The sequence below is a fragment of the Dasypus novemcinctus genome, chromosome 14, assembly GCF_030445035.2.
Source record: "Dasypus novemcinctus isolate mDasNov1 chromosome 14, mDasNov1.1.hap2, whole genome shotgun sequence".
Taxonomy (NCBI): domain Eukaryota; kingdom Metazoa; phylum Chordata; class Mammalia; order Cingulata; family Dasypodidae; genus Dasypus; species Dasypus novemcinctus.
Genome location: NC_080686.1, coordinates 105,882,251 through 105,898,312, shown reverse-complemented (window position 1 = coordinate 105,898,312; position 16,062 = coordinate 105,882,251). Strand labels below are relative to the sequence as shown.

The 16,062-nt window shown below is 41.9% G+C and overlaps 1 non-coding gene across 1 annotated transcript; it reads right to left on the bottom strand.

The window, feature by feature from the left end:
* Window positions 1–15,212: 15,212 nt before the first annotated feature.
* LOC111762176 (U1 spliceosomal RNA) lies at window positions 15,213–15,375 on the bottom strand. Its single transcript, XR_002795359.1, has one exon. It is a non-coding gene; the product is annotated as a U1 spliceosomal RNA (small nuclear RNA).
* Between the last annotated feature and the right edge of the window lie 687 nt (window positions 15,376–16,062).

Here is a 16,062-nt window from a genome sequence, read left to right as displayed (position 1 = left end):
GTCTTTCCCTCTCTTTGAAGTTCATTCTCTTATAAAGGACTCCAGTAAGAGTCCCGAATGAGGTGGGTCACATCTGACTTAAAATCCTTCATCAGAAGAACCTGCTTACAGGGCATCTACACCCACAGGAGTGGATTAGCTTCATGACCATTTTACACAGCTTCAAACCATCACAGGTGGCACATTGGAGTTCTATATTTTATGCCTGCTTTTTTTGGTAAACCTACAACTCCTCTAATAAAAAAATTTATTAGAAACCTTAACATTAAAATAAACAACAACAACCATCCAATTAGAAAATAGGCAAGAGACATAAAGGGACATTTCACCAAAGCTAGTGTACGGACGGCAAACAAGCAAGTGAAAAAATGTTCAACATTACTAAAGCAGATTAAACAACCATAATGACATACCACTATATACCTATCAGAATGACCAAAATAAAAGTGCTGGCGAAGACGCAGAAAAGCTGGGTCACTCGTGCAGCCTGGGTGGGGATGTGAAATGGTATAGCTGTTCTGGAAAACAGTTTGGTATTTTCTTATAAAACTAGATATGCCATTACCTTCTTGGGCACCTGTAACAGTTTGAAGCTTTTTGTGAATCTCAGAAAAGGCTGTGTTTTGGGAGTTTATCCATTCCTGCAGGTGTGGGGCCTTTTGATTGGATTGGATTCCGTTGGGGGGCCTTTGATTTGACTTCTTCAGTGAGGGGTGACCCAGGCTGGGTCTCAGAGCTCAAGCTGGAGTCTTACATGAACAGGAGAAACATGCAAAGAGACACAGAGAAAGAGAACTGTAAGCTTTCACGCCATGTGAGACAGGGCTCTAGGATCCTCTGTGCCGCAGAAAGACAGTAACCCCCAGAGGCCGGAGGCTGGACTCAGCGGAGCAGCCCAAATGGACAGGTGAGCTGTAAGCCTGATGGCCCCCAGCTGAGCTCAGGGAGAAAGTGAGCCTGGAGGAGAGGCCAGAGCCCAGCGCCCTGCCTCGCCATGTGGCAGGATTTGGTATCACCAGCAGCTGACCGTTGGTGAGCCAGCATCCCTGACGATGCCTTGATTGGGACATTTCCACAGCCCCCAAACTGTAAGATTTTACCCTAATAAATTCCCATTAAAAAAGCCAACCCATTTCTGGTATTTGGCATTGGCAGCCCGTAGCCAACCAAGATGGCGCCTGTTCCAGGGAAATGGTGGCTTCTGTTCCCACAGAAACCTCTATGGGCGGGTCACAGCAGCTTTACATGTAATAGCCACAAACTGGAAGCCACCCAGCCGTCCCTCCGAGGGCACCAGTGCCCGTCAACCCCAAGAAGTAATGAACCATCGCTGCACCAACCTGGCTGGGCCTCGGAGAACCGGGCTGAGTGGAAAGGCCAGGTCCCAAAGTTACACGCTGCAGGGTTCCCATTCCAGAACCTTCTCAGAAGGGCAGACCTGTAGGAATGGACGACAGGTTGCTGGCTGCCAGGGCTCAGGGACGGCCAGAGAGGGAACGAAGTGGGGGTGTCGGGGAAAGGGCAGCACGAGGGACGCTGGTGGAGAAGGAAGTGTTGTGTATTTTGACTGTGTCAGTGTCAGTTGAACAGAGTCACCTGTGCAGCCGTCGGGTCCTGGACTTTTCTTTGCTGGGAGATTTTTGACGATGGATTCAATCTCCTGGAATGTGATTGGTTTGTTGAGTTCTTGTATTTCTTATAGCATCAGTGTAGTTTGCGTGTGCATTTCTGGGAATTTGTCTATTTCGTCTAGGTTATCTACTTTGTTGGCATACAGTTTCTCATAAGATCCTCATGTTTCTTTTTATTTTTGTGGGGTCAGTTGTAACTTCCCCACTTTCATTTCTGATTGTATTTATTTGCATCTTCTCTCTCTTTTTCCTTTGTTAGCCTAGCTAGGGATTTGTTAGTTTCATTGATCTTCTCAAAGAACCAGCTTCTGGTTTTGTTGATTTTCTCTATTGTTTTTTTGTTCTCACTTTCATTTATCTCTACTCTAATCCTTACTATTCCTTTCCTTCTGCTTGGTTTGGGATTGGCTTGCTCTTCTTTTTCTAGTTTCTCTAGTTGTTCAGTTAAATCTTTGAGTTTAGCTCTTTCTTCTTTTTTAATGTAGGCATTTGGGGCTATACATTTCCCTCTCAAGACTGTTTTCGTTGTATACCATAAGTTTTGATACTTTGTGTTCCCATTTTCATTTATCTCAGTATATTTACTGATTTCACTTGAAATTTCTTTGACCCACTGATTATTTGGGAGCATGTTGTTCAGCCTCCACACATTTGTGAATCTACTTCTTTTTTCTTTTTTCTTTTTTCATGATCAATTGCATTTTATTTTTTTATTTTTTATTTTTTTCCAAATTCTACTCAATTTATTCATTTAAAAAAAAATATTACATTCAAAAAATATGAGGTCCCCATTCACCCCCACCACTCCCACGCCCCACTCCTCCCACAGTAACACTCCCCCATCATCATGACACATCCATTGCATCTGGTGAGTACATCTCTGGGCATTGCTGCACCTCATGGCCTGTGGTCCACACCATAGCCCACACTCTCCCACATTCCATCCAGTGGGCCATGGGAGGACACACAATGTCCGGCAATTGTCCCTGGAGCACCACCCAGGACAACTCCAAGTCCTGAAAATGCCTCCACATCTCATCTCTTCCTCCCATTCCCCACACCCAGCAGCCACCATGGCCACTTTTTCCACACCATTGCCGCATTTTCTCAATTATTTACCACAATAGTTCATGAATAGAATATCATTAAGTCCACTCTAATCCTTACTGTATTCCTCCTTCCTGTGGACCTTGGCTTGGTTGTGTCCATTCCACATCTATGTCAAGAGGGGGCTTAGATTCCACATGGATACTGGGTGAGAGTAGGAGCTGAAGTCTGTTGAGGCTCAGGGTCTGGCTATCATATTGTCAGTCCAGAGATTCAGATCCCCTAGATATATCTTAAACCCCAGCACCAACTACAATTCCAGTAAAGTAGCATGAAAGTCTTGTGAAAAGAGATCACATCTGAGTCCAGCTCCATCACGCAGAAACAGCAGCTCCAAAGAAGGGACAAGTGACGTGGCAGTGAACTCCATCTGCCATGACCATAGAACCTGTGGGTCTCTTTAGCCCTCAAAAGAACCAATACCTGGGGTTTTATCTACTTTATCTGTCTCTGAGACTCTGCTCAGGTGTGCATAAGGGCAATCCTTCTGACAACCTCCAGACTCTTTTTTAGAGACTCATAGCCATATAAACTCATTTGTCCTTTCCATTTCCCCCTTGATTTAGGTCAAACAGCATTTTTAACTTCTGTTATTATACGTAGACAGGGATATTCTGCTGGTCCACATTGAACCTTTTATTCAAGGTCATTTTCTAGTTACGTCATCAGCTGGTACTTGGTAATGATGCCTCGGTGCCAGGGAGGCTCATCCCCGGGTGTCATGTCCCACACTGGGGGGAAGGCAGTACATTTACGTGCTGAGTTTGGCTTCGAGACTGGCCACATTTGAGTAACATGGAGGCTGTCAAGAGGGAACTCTTAGGCACAGTGCTGCTCTAGGCCTTGTTCTTATTTCAGGTATATAGGCTCACAAGCATAGTCATTAGTATCAGGGGCTCACTGTTGGACCCTCATTCCTTTCTGGTCCTTGTCGTTGCACCTGGGGGACTGCTGCTGCTCCCCTAGGGACCATGACAGAGCCCTCCCCGGCCAGGAACCCAGTACCCCCCCAGCTGTTGTTTTTAATTGTTTCCACTATGAGTATATCCAAATATTTCCATGCACCCTGGACACATGCCCTGTATAACTCCCTGTCAACCACATATCGCCTGTCAATAACATCCTATACCAGTATTCCTCCGCTGCCATTGTTGAACCACTCTGTGATCCAAAACTTCCTGAAAAGTGAAGCCCAATATAATGTCAGGTTCCCTTACTAGTAAAATGGAATATAGCGATGAGTTTAAAGGTTAGATATAGAATACATATTGATTTGGAAAAATTCTACATCCTATCTTTTTCTTTTCTTTTCTCTTAATTATTGAGCTTCTCTTCACAAGAGCCTTAGATCACAGTAATTCATATATACAATATACAGTACTCCCACATATCTATTATAAAACCTTTTCCCTTCCACAGCGATAATCTTTTAACTTATTCATATCATATTTACTGAAACTGATGTACAGATATTGAGACAATAGCTTTCAAACAAGGTAACATTTGTGTTCACATTGTGGTCCATACTTTAGGCTATACAGTTTTCTAAATTTTTTAGTTATCCTATGTTTACATTATGGTTTACATTATTATTCTGTCGTCCCCTATATGTTTTGGTGTAATATTACATGTTTTATATCCATCCTTGTGTACTCTTGTGAAACACTTCTTTTGCCCTCACGTTTACTTTGGTTCCATCTATTCAATATCTATTTCCCCCTCCCCTTGGGGCCCACAGTGACAGTCAATCTTCATTTCTTGAGGAGCCATGTTCAGAGATACTTGCAACAGTGTTGAGGGCTTGACTTGCTCAACTGCCCTAATGCCCTGGGAGCCACCATTTCTCTTGAGAGATACAGTTCCGTCTATTTGATGGCATTAGTCCTCCCCAGGATGGGGGTCTACCTTCACTCTCATTATATGGGTCTCTACCCAATGGTATGACCCACTCGGGCAACTTGAGCATTCAGATATTCCCTAGGAGTCTGTCCTGCATCAGATTATCCCCTTTGAGTATCTTAAACAAGTAACTTTCCTAAGTATATTTTGAAAAGGTTTTCTCAGCATTATACTCTCAACCAACACCTGACAATCTCCTATGTTCGTGTGTTGCCCCACCCTCCCCCCAATTTCTTGGGCAATATTACCCATCCGCCCATCCCTAGCCCCCCTCAAACCCACAAAGCCCCACCCAAAGGTAACCCTATACCCCCATTTTATCTCTTCCTTGTGCACATACTTACCTCCAGCTTATCATAGATTTCACCCATGTAGATGTCAGCTTACATCCTTTCTCTAACCCCCGGTTTCCTGTAAGCCTATCTTCCAGTCTCTAGCTCTCTGAGGCAGCTCGCTTATTTCATATCATTGAGGTCATGTAGTATTTATCCTTCAATGCTTGGGTTGCTGCACTCAACATAAGGTTCTCAAGATTCATCCATGTTATCACGTGTGTTTGTAGTGTATTTGTTCTTAAAGCTGAGTAGTATTCCATTGTATGTATATACCACATTTTATTGATCCACTCATCTGTTGATGGGCATTTGGGTTGATTCCAACTTTTGGCGATAGTGAACAATGCTGCTATGAACATTGGTGTGCATATATCGGTTTGTGTCCTTGTTTTCAGTTCTGCTGGGTATATGCCCAGCAGTGGTATTGCTGGGTCATATGGCAAATCCATGGTTAGTTTTTTGAGAAACCGCCAAACTGTCCTCCAGAATGGTTGGATCCTTCTGCATTCCCACCAGCAGTGGATGAGTATTCCCATTTCTTCACATCCTCTCCAGCATTTGTATTCTTCTGTTTTTTTCATAGCTGCCACTCTTATGTGAGTAAGATGGTATCTCATTGTAGTTTTGATTTGTATTTCCCTGATAGCTAAAGATTTGGAGCGTTTTTTCATGTGCTTTTTAGCCATTTGTATTTCTTCTTTGGAGAAGTGTCTGTTTAAATCTTTTTCCCATTTTTTAAATGGGTTGTTTATCTTTTTATTTTCAAGATATAGGATTTCTTTATATATGCAAGGTATAAGTCTCTTATCGGATATATGGTTGCCAAATATTTTCTCCCATTGTGTAGGTTCCCTTTTTACTTTCTTGACAAACTCCTTTGAGGTGCAGAAGGCTTTAATTTTGAGGAAGTCCCATTTATCTATTTGTTCTTTTGCTGCTTGTGCTTTTGGTGTGATGTTCATGAAGCCATTTCCTATTACAAGGTCTTGTAGATGTTTCCCTACACTGCTTTCCAAGGTCTTTATAGTCTTGGCTCTTATATTTAGGTCTTTGATCCATCTTGAGTTGATCTTTGTATAAGGTGTGAGATGGTAATCATCTTTCATTCTTCTACATATGGATATCCAGTTCTCCAGGCACCATTTGTTGAATAGGCCATTCTCTCCCAATTGAGAGGGTTTGGTGGCTTTACTGAATATTATATGGCTATATATATGAGGTTCTATGTCAGAACTTTCAATTCGATTCCATTGGTCTGTGTGTCTCTCCTTATGCCAATACCATGCTGTTTTCACTACTGTAGCTTTGTAATATGTTTTGAAGCCTGGTAGTGTGATTCCTCCAATTTCGTTTTTCTTTTTCAATATGTCTTTGGCTATTCGGGGCCTCTTTCCTTTCCAAATAAATTTCATAGTTAGTTTTTCTAGTTCCTTAAAGAAGGCTGTGTTGATTTTTATTGGGATTGCATTGAATGTGTAGATCAGTTTTGGTAGGATAGACATCTTAATAATATTTAATCTTCCTATCCATGAATAGGGAATATGCTTCCATTTATTTAGGTCTTCTTTGATTTCCTTGAACAGTCTTGTATAGTTCTCGGTGTATAATTTTTTTACATCTTTAGTTAAATTTATGCCTAAATATTTGATTTTTTAATTTACTATTGTGAATGGTATTTGTTTCTTGATTTCCTCATCTTGCTCATTACTGGTGTACAGAAATGTTACTGATTTTTGCGCATTGATCTGGCCCTGGGCTCTTCTTAGTTGGGAGGTTTTTAATGACTGATTCTATCTCTTTACTTGTGGTTTGTTGAGATCATCAGTTTCTTCTTTCATCAATATAGGCTGTTATGTGTTTCTAGGAATTTGTGCATTTCCTCTAAATTGTCATTTCTGTTGGAAGATAGTTTTTCAAAGTATCCTCTTATGATAGTCTTTATTTCTGTGGGGTCAGTGGTGATATCTCCTTTCTCATTTCTTATTTTGTGTATTTGCATCTTCTCTCTTTTTTTCTTTCTCAGTCTAGCTAAAGGTTTGTCAATTTTATTGATCTTCTCAAAAAACCAGCTCTTGGTCTTGTTTATCTTTTCAAGTGCTTTCTTATTTTCTATTTCATTTAGTTCTGCTCTTATCTTTGTTATTTCCTTCCTTCTTCTTCCTGTGGGATTACTTTGTTTTTTTTTTTTTCTAATTCCTCCAAATGTGCAGTTAGTTCTTCAAAAAAGAAGAAAGAGCAAAAATTGATGTATGAATTTATGGCTATAAATTTCCCTCTCAGTACTGCCTTTGCTGCATCCCATAAATTTTGGTATGTTATCATTATCATTTGTTTCAAGGTAGTCATTGATTTCTTTTGAGATTTCCTCTTTGACCCATTGTTTTTCTAAGAGTGTGCTGTTTGATTTCCATATCTTGGTGTGAAATCTGGGCCTCTGGCCCTTGCAGATTTCAGGCTTCACTTCACTGTGGTCAGAGATATTATTTTGTAAGATTTTGACCTTTCTGAATTCATTAAGCCTTTCTTTGTGGCCTAGCATATGGTCTATCTTGGAGAATGATCCATGTGCACTTGAGAAAAATGTATATCCTGCTGTGTTTGGGTGTAATGATCTGTATATGTCTATTAGATCCAGCTCCTCTAATATACTGTTCAAATATTTTGTTTCTTTAGTGATTCTCTTTTGAGATGTTCTGTCCAGAGTTGATAGTGGTGTATTAAAATCCCCCACTATAATTGTAGATGCATCTATTCTTTCACTTAGTTTTTCCAGCGTTTGCCTCACATATTTAGAGGCGCCCTTGTTAGGAGCATAAATATTTATGATTGTTCGATCTTCTTGACAAATTGTCCCTTTCACTAAAATATAGTATCCTTCTTTGTCTCTCATAGTTGTTTCGCATTTAAAGTCTATTTTGTCTGATATTAATATAGCTACTCCTGCCTTTTTTTGGTTGTTGTTTGCTTGTATGATTGTTTTCCAGCCATTCACTTTCAACCTCCATGAGTCTCTGGGTCTAAGATGTGTCTCTTGTAGGCAGCATATAGATGGGTCGTATTTCCTTATCCAGTGTCCCAGTCTGAATCTTTTGATAGGTGAGTTTAATCCGTTGACATTCAGTGTTATTACGTTTAGAGAGTTATTTATGGTAGCCATATTTTGGTTGGATTTGTGTTTGTTATATTTTGTTTGTATTATTTTATTTTCCCCTTCTATTTTTGTCTTTCTTGTTGCTTTTACACTCTCCTCCATCTCTGACTGTCCTGTTTTTTCCTTTCTTCCTGCAGAATTCCCTTAAGAATTTCTTGAAGGGGGGGTTTCTTGTTGATATACTCTTTCAGTTTCTGTTTATCTGTGAATATTTTGAACTCTCCATCATTTTTGAATGCTAGTTTAGCTGGATAGAGTATTCTTGGTTGGAGATTTTTTTCCTTTAGTACCTTGACTATATCATACCACTGCCTTCTTGCCTCCATGGTTTCAGATGAGAAATCAGCACTTAATCCTATGGAGCTTCCCTTGTATGTGATGGTTTTCTTTTCTCTTGATGCTTTTAGAATTTTCTCTTTGTCTTGAGCATTGGATAATTTGACAAGTATATGTGTTGGGGTGGGCCTGTTAGGGTTTATGATGTTTGGGGTGCGTTGTGCTTCTTGGATATGTACATCTGTCTCTTTCAGTAGATTTGGGAAGTGTTCAGCCATTATTTCCTGCAACACTCCTTCTGACCCCTTTCCCTTCTCTTCTCCTTCTGGGATGCCTATAATATGTTTGTGCATTTTGCATTGTCATTCAGGTCCCTACGTACTAGCTGGATATTTTCTATCTTTTTATCGATCAATTCTACTATGTTTGATTTCCGATGTACTGTCTTCCACATTGCTAATTCTCTGCTCTGCCTCTTCTAATCTGCTGCTATTTGCAGCGAGTGTATTTTTGATTTCTTGAACTGTGGTGTTCATTCCCATCATATCTGTTATTTTTTTGCGTATGTCTGCAATTTCCCCTCCAAGTGTTGTCTTCATATTGTTAACCTCTTCCTCTACTTCATTAAATTTGTCTGTGATATATGTTCTGAAATCTTTAATTACTTGTGCAAAGTTCTGCTCCCCTTCCTGGTTTTTAGTTTGTTCATTGGATTCAGCCATGTTTTCCTGATTACTGGTTTGGTTTGTAGATTTTTGTTGCTGTCTGGCCATCATTTTATCTTGATGGGTTTAATCAGTTCCTTAGCTTCTTTGTCTAGTCTTGGGGATTAATTAGCTGTTGTTTTTGCATAAGTGTTATATCTTCTCTTTGTCACTTTGTTCTTCTTATTCTAATTTCTTGTTGCTGGCTGAGTTCACTTTGAAGGAAAGTATTAGGGCCAGGGAAAGGCAATTGTGTAAGAAAAGAAAATGTGTAAAGTAGTATTGATAATAAATGTTAATAGAGCAACAATATGAGATCTGGGAGGATGGATATTAGAATCATGTAAGTTGTGTAGAGTTGTAGCAGTAGGTAGAGTACCTATAATGAGGTAGTCGACTGAATATGGGAGGAATATGGTATGAGTTAAAAAGCTATTGTTTTCATGATAGAAGGAAAAAGAAAAGAAAGGCAATAGTTTCAAGAGTGGATAAAAGACAGAAAACAAAACAAGGGTATTAGAAATTAAGTGTTAGACAATTTGGGGATCAAAGAAAGGGAGGTGGAATATAGGAGAGACAGTAGATGATGGAGGATATCAAGATGTGGGGGAAAGGGGATAGTGTAGGTAGCCAAAATCAATTCACACAGAAATGAGGCAATGGAAGATGAAGAAACCCAGCAAATGTGAGATGTTCCCTGCAGCACCTATTGTATAGTTAAGATAAAATAAAATAAGAAGAAAATGAGGGACAAGAGAAAAGAGAGAAAAAAAGAGAGACAGAGAGAAGAAAGAAAGAAAGAAAAAGGGGGGTGGGTAAAGGGAGGGGAACAAGTAAGGAAAAGAAAAAAAGATATAGAACAACCACAGCAACAACAACAACAAAAACCCCTAAATAACTGAAGAAAAAAAAAAAAAAAGACCTTGGGGGATACAATGGGAGAAAAGACTCGGAGATAATGCAATGTTAGCAATCAGGACAATAAAAAATAAAATAAAAATAAAAAACAAAACTGTCCCCTGCTCCCACCCTGCTTTTCGCTGTATTATGGCCCTTCTCGGCAGCAGCTTACGCTGCTGCCTCCCTCCGCCCCTCCTCCCAGCCACTGTTATCTTCCCCCTCCCAGCCGATCACTGTTCTCCCCGCCTCATTCCAACCGCCCTCATCCCGTATCCGCCCCGGCACAACCTCCGAAACAACCCCCTCTGCCATCAATGGCTTACGTCGTAAACCGCAGGTCTGCCCTTGCCTCTGCAGCCAATCCCCAGCTGCCCCGCGGACATGCCCCTCCCACAACCTCCCCGCCTCCATGAGACTATAAAACCCTATGTACTTCCCGAATAAAATCAGACCTGCGCATAGACCTCGTCTCCGTGGTTCTTCTTCCATCGAACCGTGCGTCCCCACCAAGCCTTGAGCCGCCCGCTGCCGCCCCAGTCCGGCCGTGGGCTCGGCCCGACTCCCGGCAGCAATCCGCCCGCACGGCAGCGACCCGCCCGCGGTACCGCAGCGGCGGCCACACAAAACAAAGCAAAACGAAAAAGAAAAAATGCAAACGTTGAGGGCTAGGACATTCAAGGACCTCAGATGGACTTCAGGGCGTGATGGATTCAGGGATGGAAAGTCTGTGATATTGCAGACTCAAGAGGTGTGAGTCTCTGGGGACACCAGGGTTTAGGGGACACAGACCTGGCAACCTCAAATCTGGTTAACAGGGAGCCTGGGAGCACCACAGTGCAACACAGCCTTCAGGGATCCCCACAGCTGGGTGCCAGCCCTATGGGGGGGGTCACATCTGCAAACTCTGACCTATGTGTCAGAACCCTGCAATTCACCCTCTTACTAGGGTCTCTTCTGTGGCTGTATCACCAGTTCGACTTCAGGACACCTGCCACCCTGCAAGCCCCCAAAACGGCCACCTGGGGGCACCTCTACACTGCAGCCAATTAAATGACACTGCAGATCAGCAGCCAGGCCCAGGGGGCGGGGCTCCAGCTGGAACCACCGATATCAGTGTCTGAAACCGAAATTCCCACGCCTCGCAAAAGATTCCCATAATCGGCTTCCAGACTTCTCCCACCCTGCAGGCCCCTGAAACAGCCTCCTGGTGACGTCTCTTTATTGTGAGTGATTTAATGCCACTGCAGATCGGCAGCCGGCCTTGGGGGCGGGGCTCTAGCCGGTAGCACTATTATTTGTATCCGCAATCAAAAATTCCCTGCCTTGCAATAAAACTCCCGTCTGTCTCCCCAATTCGGTCTGCGAAGGCCTTCTGCCCTGTTAGCCCCCCAATAGCCCGCTCAGGGCTTATGAATTCCCCAGTACCACAGAGCCTCCAGGAATCACCCCCGCAGCGCTGGTGCCACAGCTCCACCCACCCCAGGAGGGAGCGTCCCGCACGCAGCCCCCACTTCCATGTAATAGAGCCTCAATTTTATCTTATACATGAATTTTCTCTGTTACCTTCCCACCAAATCGATGTCCAGACACCTCCTGCCCTGTGAAATCCCAAAACAGCCTGGTCCCGAAGAATTTCCAATGCTGCCCAGCCGCTACTTTGCAGGAGAGATTATCAGGTAAGCTCACTCAACCACCATCTTGCCCCGCCCCCCTACTTCTTTTTTATAAAGCTGACATTTTTTATTTGATTTTTCTTTTTTATTGATTTTTTTGTCGGCTTTCCTCCCTTTGTTGTGTCATCTTGCTGCGCCATCTCTCCTTTGGCGCGGGCCAGCTTGCCTTCACAAGGTGGCCCTGGGATGTGAACCCAGGGCCTCCCATATGGTAGATGGGAGCTCAATTGATTGAGCCACAGCTGCTTTCCTTGTGAATTTACTTTTTTTCCTGTCTATTACTGATTTCCAGTTTCATTCTATTATGATCTGAGAAGGTGTTTTATATAACTTCGATCTTTTTATATTTATTGAGAGCTGCATTGTGTCTTAACATGTGGTGTGTCCTGGAGAAAGATCCATGGGCCTTGAGAAGAATGTAACCTGCTGACTTTGGATGCAGTGTTCTGTATCATATACAGAACTCATATTCAGTATTCTGTATATGTCTGTTAGATTTAATTCATTTATTGTTCTGTTTCCTTGTTGATCTTCTGCCTAGTTGTTCTAATGATGTGAGTGTGGTGTTGAATTCTCCAATGGTTATTGAAGAGATATCTATCTCTCCAGTTTTCCCACAGTTTGTCTCATGTATTTTGGGGTACCCTGGTTCGTGTGCATAGATATTTATGACTGTTATGTTTTCCTGGTGGATTGTCCCTTTTATTAATATATAATGGCTTTCTGTATCTCTTGTAACTTTTTTACATTTAAAATCTGTTTTGTCTAATATTAGTATAGCTACCCCTGCTCTTTTCTGGTTATTATTTGCATGGAGTATCTTTTCCCAACCTTTCAGTTTCAGCTGTTTTTTATCCCTGGGTCTAAGGTGAGTTTCTTGTAAGCAGCATGTAGATGGCTCATGTTTTTTTAATCCATTCTGTCAGCCTTTATCTTTTGATTGGAGAGTTTAATCCATTCACATTCAATGATATTACTGTAATACCATTGAATATGATGTTTACTTCCTCCATTTTATTCTTTGGTTTCCATATATCATATTTTTGTCTATATTTTTACTCTTTTGGTTATCCTTTCTGTTATTCTTTCTTCTATACTCTCCTCCAAGCCTGTCTCTCCTGTCTTTTTCTTTCAATTTCTAAGGCTACCTTTAATATTTCCTGCAAAGGTGGATTCTTCTTTGCAAACGCTCTTAGCTTCTGTTTGTGAATATTTTATACTCACCTTTACATTTGAAGGACAATTTTGCTGGATAAAGAATTCTTGGCTGGCAGTTTTTCTCTTTCAGTATCCTAATTGTATCATACCACTGTCTTTTTCACCTTCACGGTTTCTGTAGAGAAATCTGTGCTAAGTCTTACTGGACGTCCCTTGTACATGATGGTTTGCTTCTCCCTTGCTGCTCTGAGAATTTTCTTGTTATCTTTGACATTTGACATTCTGAGTAGTATGTATATTGGAGTAGGTCCATTTAGATTTATTCTGATTAGTGTATGGTGTGCTTCTTGGACATGTAAATTCATTTCTTTCATGTGAGTTGGGAAATTTTCAGCTATGGTTTCTTCAAATACCCTCCCTGCCCCTTTTCTCTTCTCTTCTCCTGGAACTCCCACGACATGTATGTTGTTGCATTTCATGTTGTCATTCAACTCTCTCAGCCCCTGCTCAATTTTTTCCATTCTTTTCTCTCTGTGCTCTTTTCTCTCTTCCATTTTAGCTGTTCTGTCTTTGGTATCACTTCTTCTTTCCTCTATCAATTAAAGTCTGCTGTTGTATGCCTCTAGTGTGTTTTTTACCTCACCTATTGTGTCTTTCATTCCCTTGAACTCTGTTATTTTTCTGTTCAGGGTTTCAAATTCTTCTTTGTGCTTGCTCAATGTCTTCTTGATGGCATTTATCTCTTTGACCATATTGTCTTTCAACTCAGTAATTTGGTTTTGGAAATTTGTGTGTATCTTGCTGATTAGTTCTCTTACATTTGGCATCTCTTCTGGGCCTCTGATGTATTCCTTTCTTGGGCCATGTCTTCTATTTTCTTAGTATGGCTCATAATTTTTTGCTGATATCTAGGCATCTGATTAAGATGTAGTTTACTCAGATGCTCAATTTTTTTCTCTTTTGTAGGGATTTAGTGGCAGGAGGCTGTGTGTTACCACTGCTCTTTGATTCTTGGCTTGACCTGGATTGTTAAGATTATCCTGCTGGTTGCTCAAAACTGGGCACTGGACCTAGTAATTGGCTGTAGAGTCACTTCCTAGGGTCTTGGAGAGGGAGGCTATAGTGGCCAGAAAAAAACTCTTACTTTTCATTTTCTTGCGTGTACTTCCTTGGTCTGCCAGCAGATGGCACTCTTTGCAGCTCTCAGTTCAATGCCTGGTTGGAGAGTCTGCAACACAAACCAGATCAGGGTGCTAGAGCTTCCTGCCTGGTGGCTAGGAGCCTTGTAATTCAAACTTTCTCTGATGCAGTTCTCCAGCCTTCTCTGGCAGCCCCCTCCCTTTTCCTGGGTTGGAAATATTCCCACTTCCCTCAAAGTCCTCAACAATCAGTCCCTGTTAGTAGAGGAGGGGATTGGGAGGTTGCACGTCTTTAGCCCCCTGCTGCTACAATGGTGGGGTCCCACCCAGCCTACACGGGCTCCTGGGGCACAGCAGACCAGACCTGGGGTCAGGAGCTGAGTCGCCTGAGGCTGTGTCCCTCCCGCTCCCCTTTCCTGGGGTGGTGCATCCCTGGAGCCCCCTTTGCTGTAGTGCCAATCCCAGAGGCTCGGGAATTCTAGTGTCTTTAGAGTGGGGGGTGGTGCCAGCAGCAGTGCCGCGGGTTTCCACCCACAGTTCTGTCGTCGCCATCTCCCTCCTTTGTCCCTCTCTCCTCTGGGTGGTGTCCAGCCTTTGCCCGGTGACCTAAACCCCAGAAGATCTTTTTCTAGGCTGTTTCAGCCTGTCTTCTAGCTATTTTTCTGGAGGAGAATGAACAAATTCCTGATGCAGAATTATTTGTCTCAGGAGAACCACTCGAGCCTTGACCTCCCAGCTCCCAAATGATTTGCTGGAATTCTGCGTGTTTTTAAAGATTCCGGTCATGACGTTCTCCTCTGGACAGGCTGCTGTGCTTCCCTCTAAACGTAAGCTTTTCTTCCAGTGTCTTTTCTACTGTGTCTTTCTTATGTGTCATTCATCTCTGCTCTTCTCTTTATTTCTTTTACTTCCTTTGGGTGTGCTCATTTCTTTTTATAACAGTGCTACTCTTGGATCATCTCTTCTAATATGTGTTTTAGGCTATGAAGGTGCCTCTAAGAACCACTTAAGTTGTATCTATGTTTTGATAAAAGTTTTTCAATTTTTTTGTTCAGTTCTAAATAGTTTCAAATTTCCTGTGCGATTTTGACTTTGAGCCATGAATTTTGAAGTGCCTTAATTCCCAAACATATGGGGGCACTTGGCTTTCTTTTTATATTCAGTAAATAATTTTCTTGCATTATGTTCAAAGAAAATGGACCATATGGTTCTTTTTTGTTTGCTTTTTTTTTTTTAATTCAGGAGGAAGTGTGAACGCAGTCCCCCACTACCACAGATTATAGGGCGGAGTCCCCCACATTTGGGGAAATCACAGGGGTCAGCTCACCTGGAGGGCAAGGATGAGCCTCAGCCTGGGAAAACCTCCTGTGTGGTCACAGCATCTCCCCTGCCAAGTAAGTGTTGCGTTTGCTTCTCATGGTTAATTTTTGTAAATACACCACACGTTTGAAAAGAATTACATTCTCTGACAGTTACATGCTGTATTTTATATACATCCATTAAATAAAGCTTGTTGATTTTGTCCAAATTTAAGTGCTTAAAATATTTTTGCCCCTTTGATCCATTATTGTATTATCCATCATTTAGTGTGCATATCAACTTATTCTAAAACTTAAAACAGCAAACACTTACTATGTAGGGGAAAAGGTGCTTCAGCAGGAAACTGTGTATCATTTAGCAGAGAGGTGGGCAAAGTACGATCGGTGGGTCAAATCTGTTTTTGGATGAACCACAGACTAAGAACACGTACATATTTATATAGCTGTGAATACCTAAAGAATAATTATCTCATGATGTGACTATTATAGGAAATTCAAATTTTGGCGTCCATGAATAAAGTTTTATTGAGACAGAGCCACCACACTCATGTGTTTAAATATTGTGTATGGCTACTCTTAATGGCAGAGTTAAATAGTTGCAACAGAGTCCATGTGACTCATCGAAGCTAAAAATGGACAGTCTGGCCCTTTAAGGGACGGTTTGCTGATTCTTACTCTGGAGCACACACTTCCTGGGTATCTGTTCTAGACTTTGCTTGCCTTTGAGCTATGTTACGACTCTATACACGCAGACACCTCATAGCAACGAC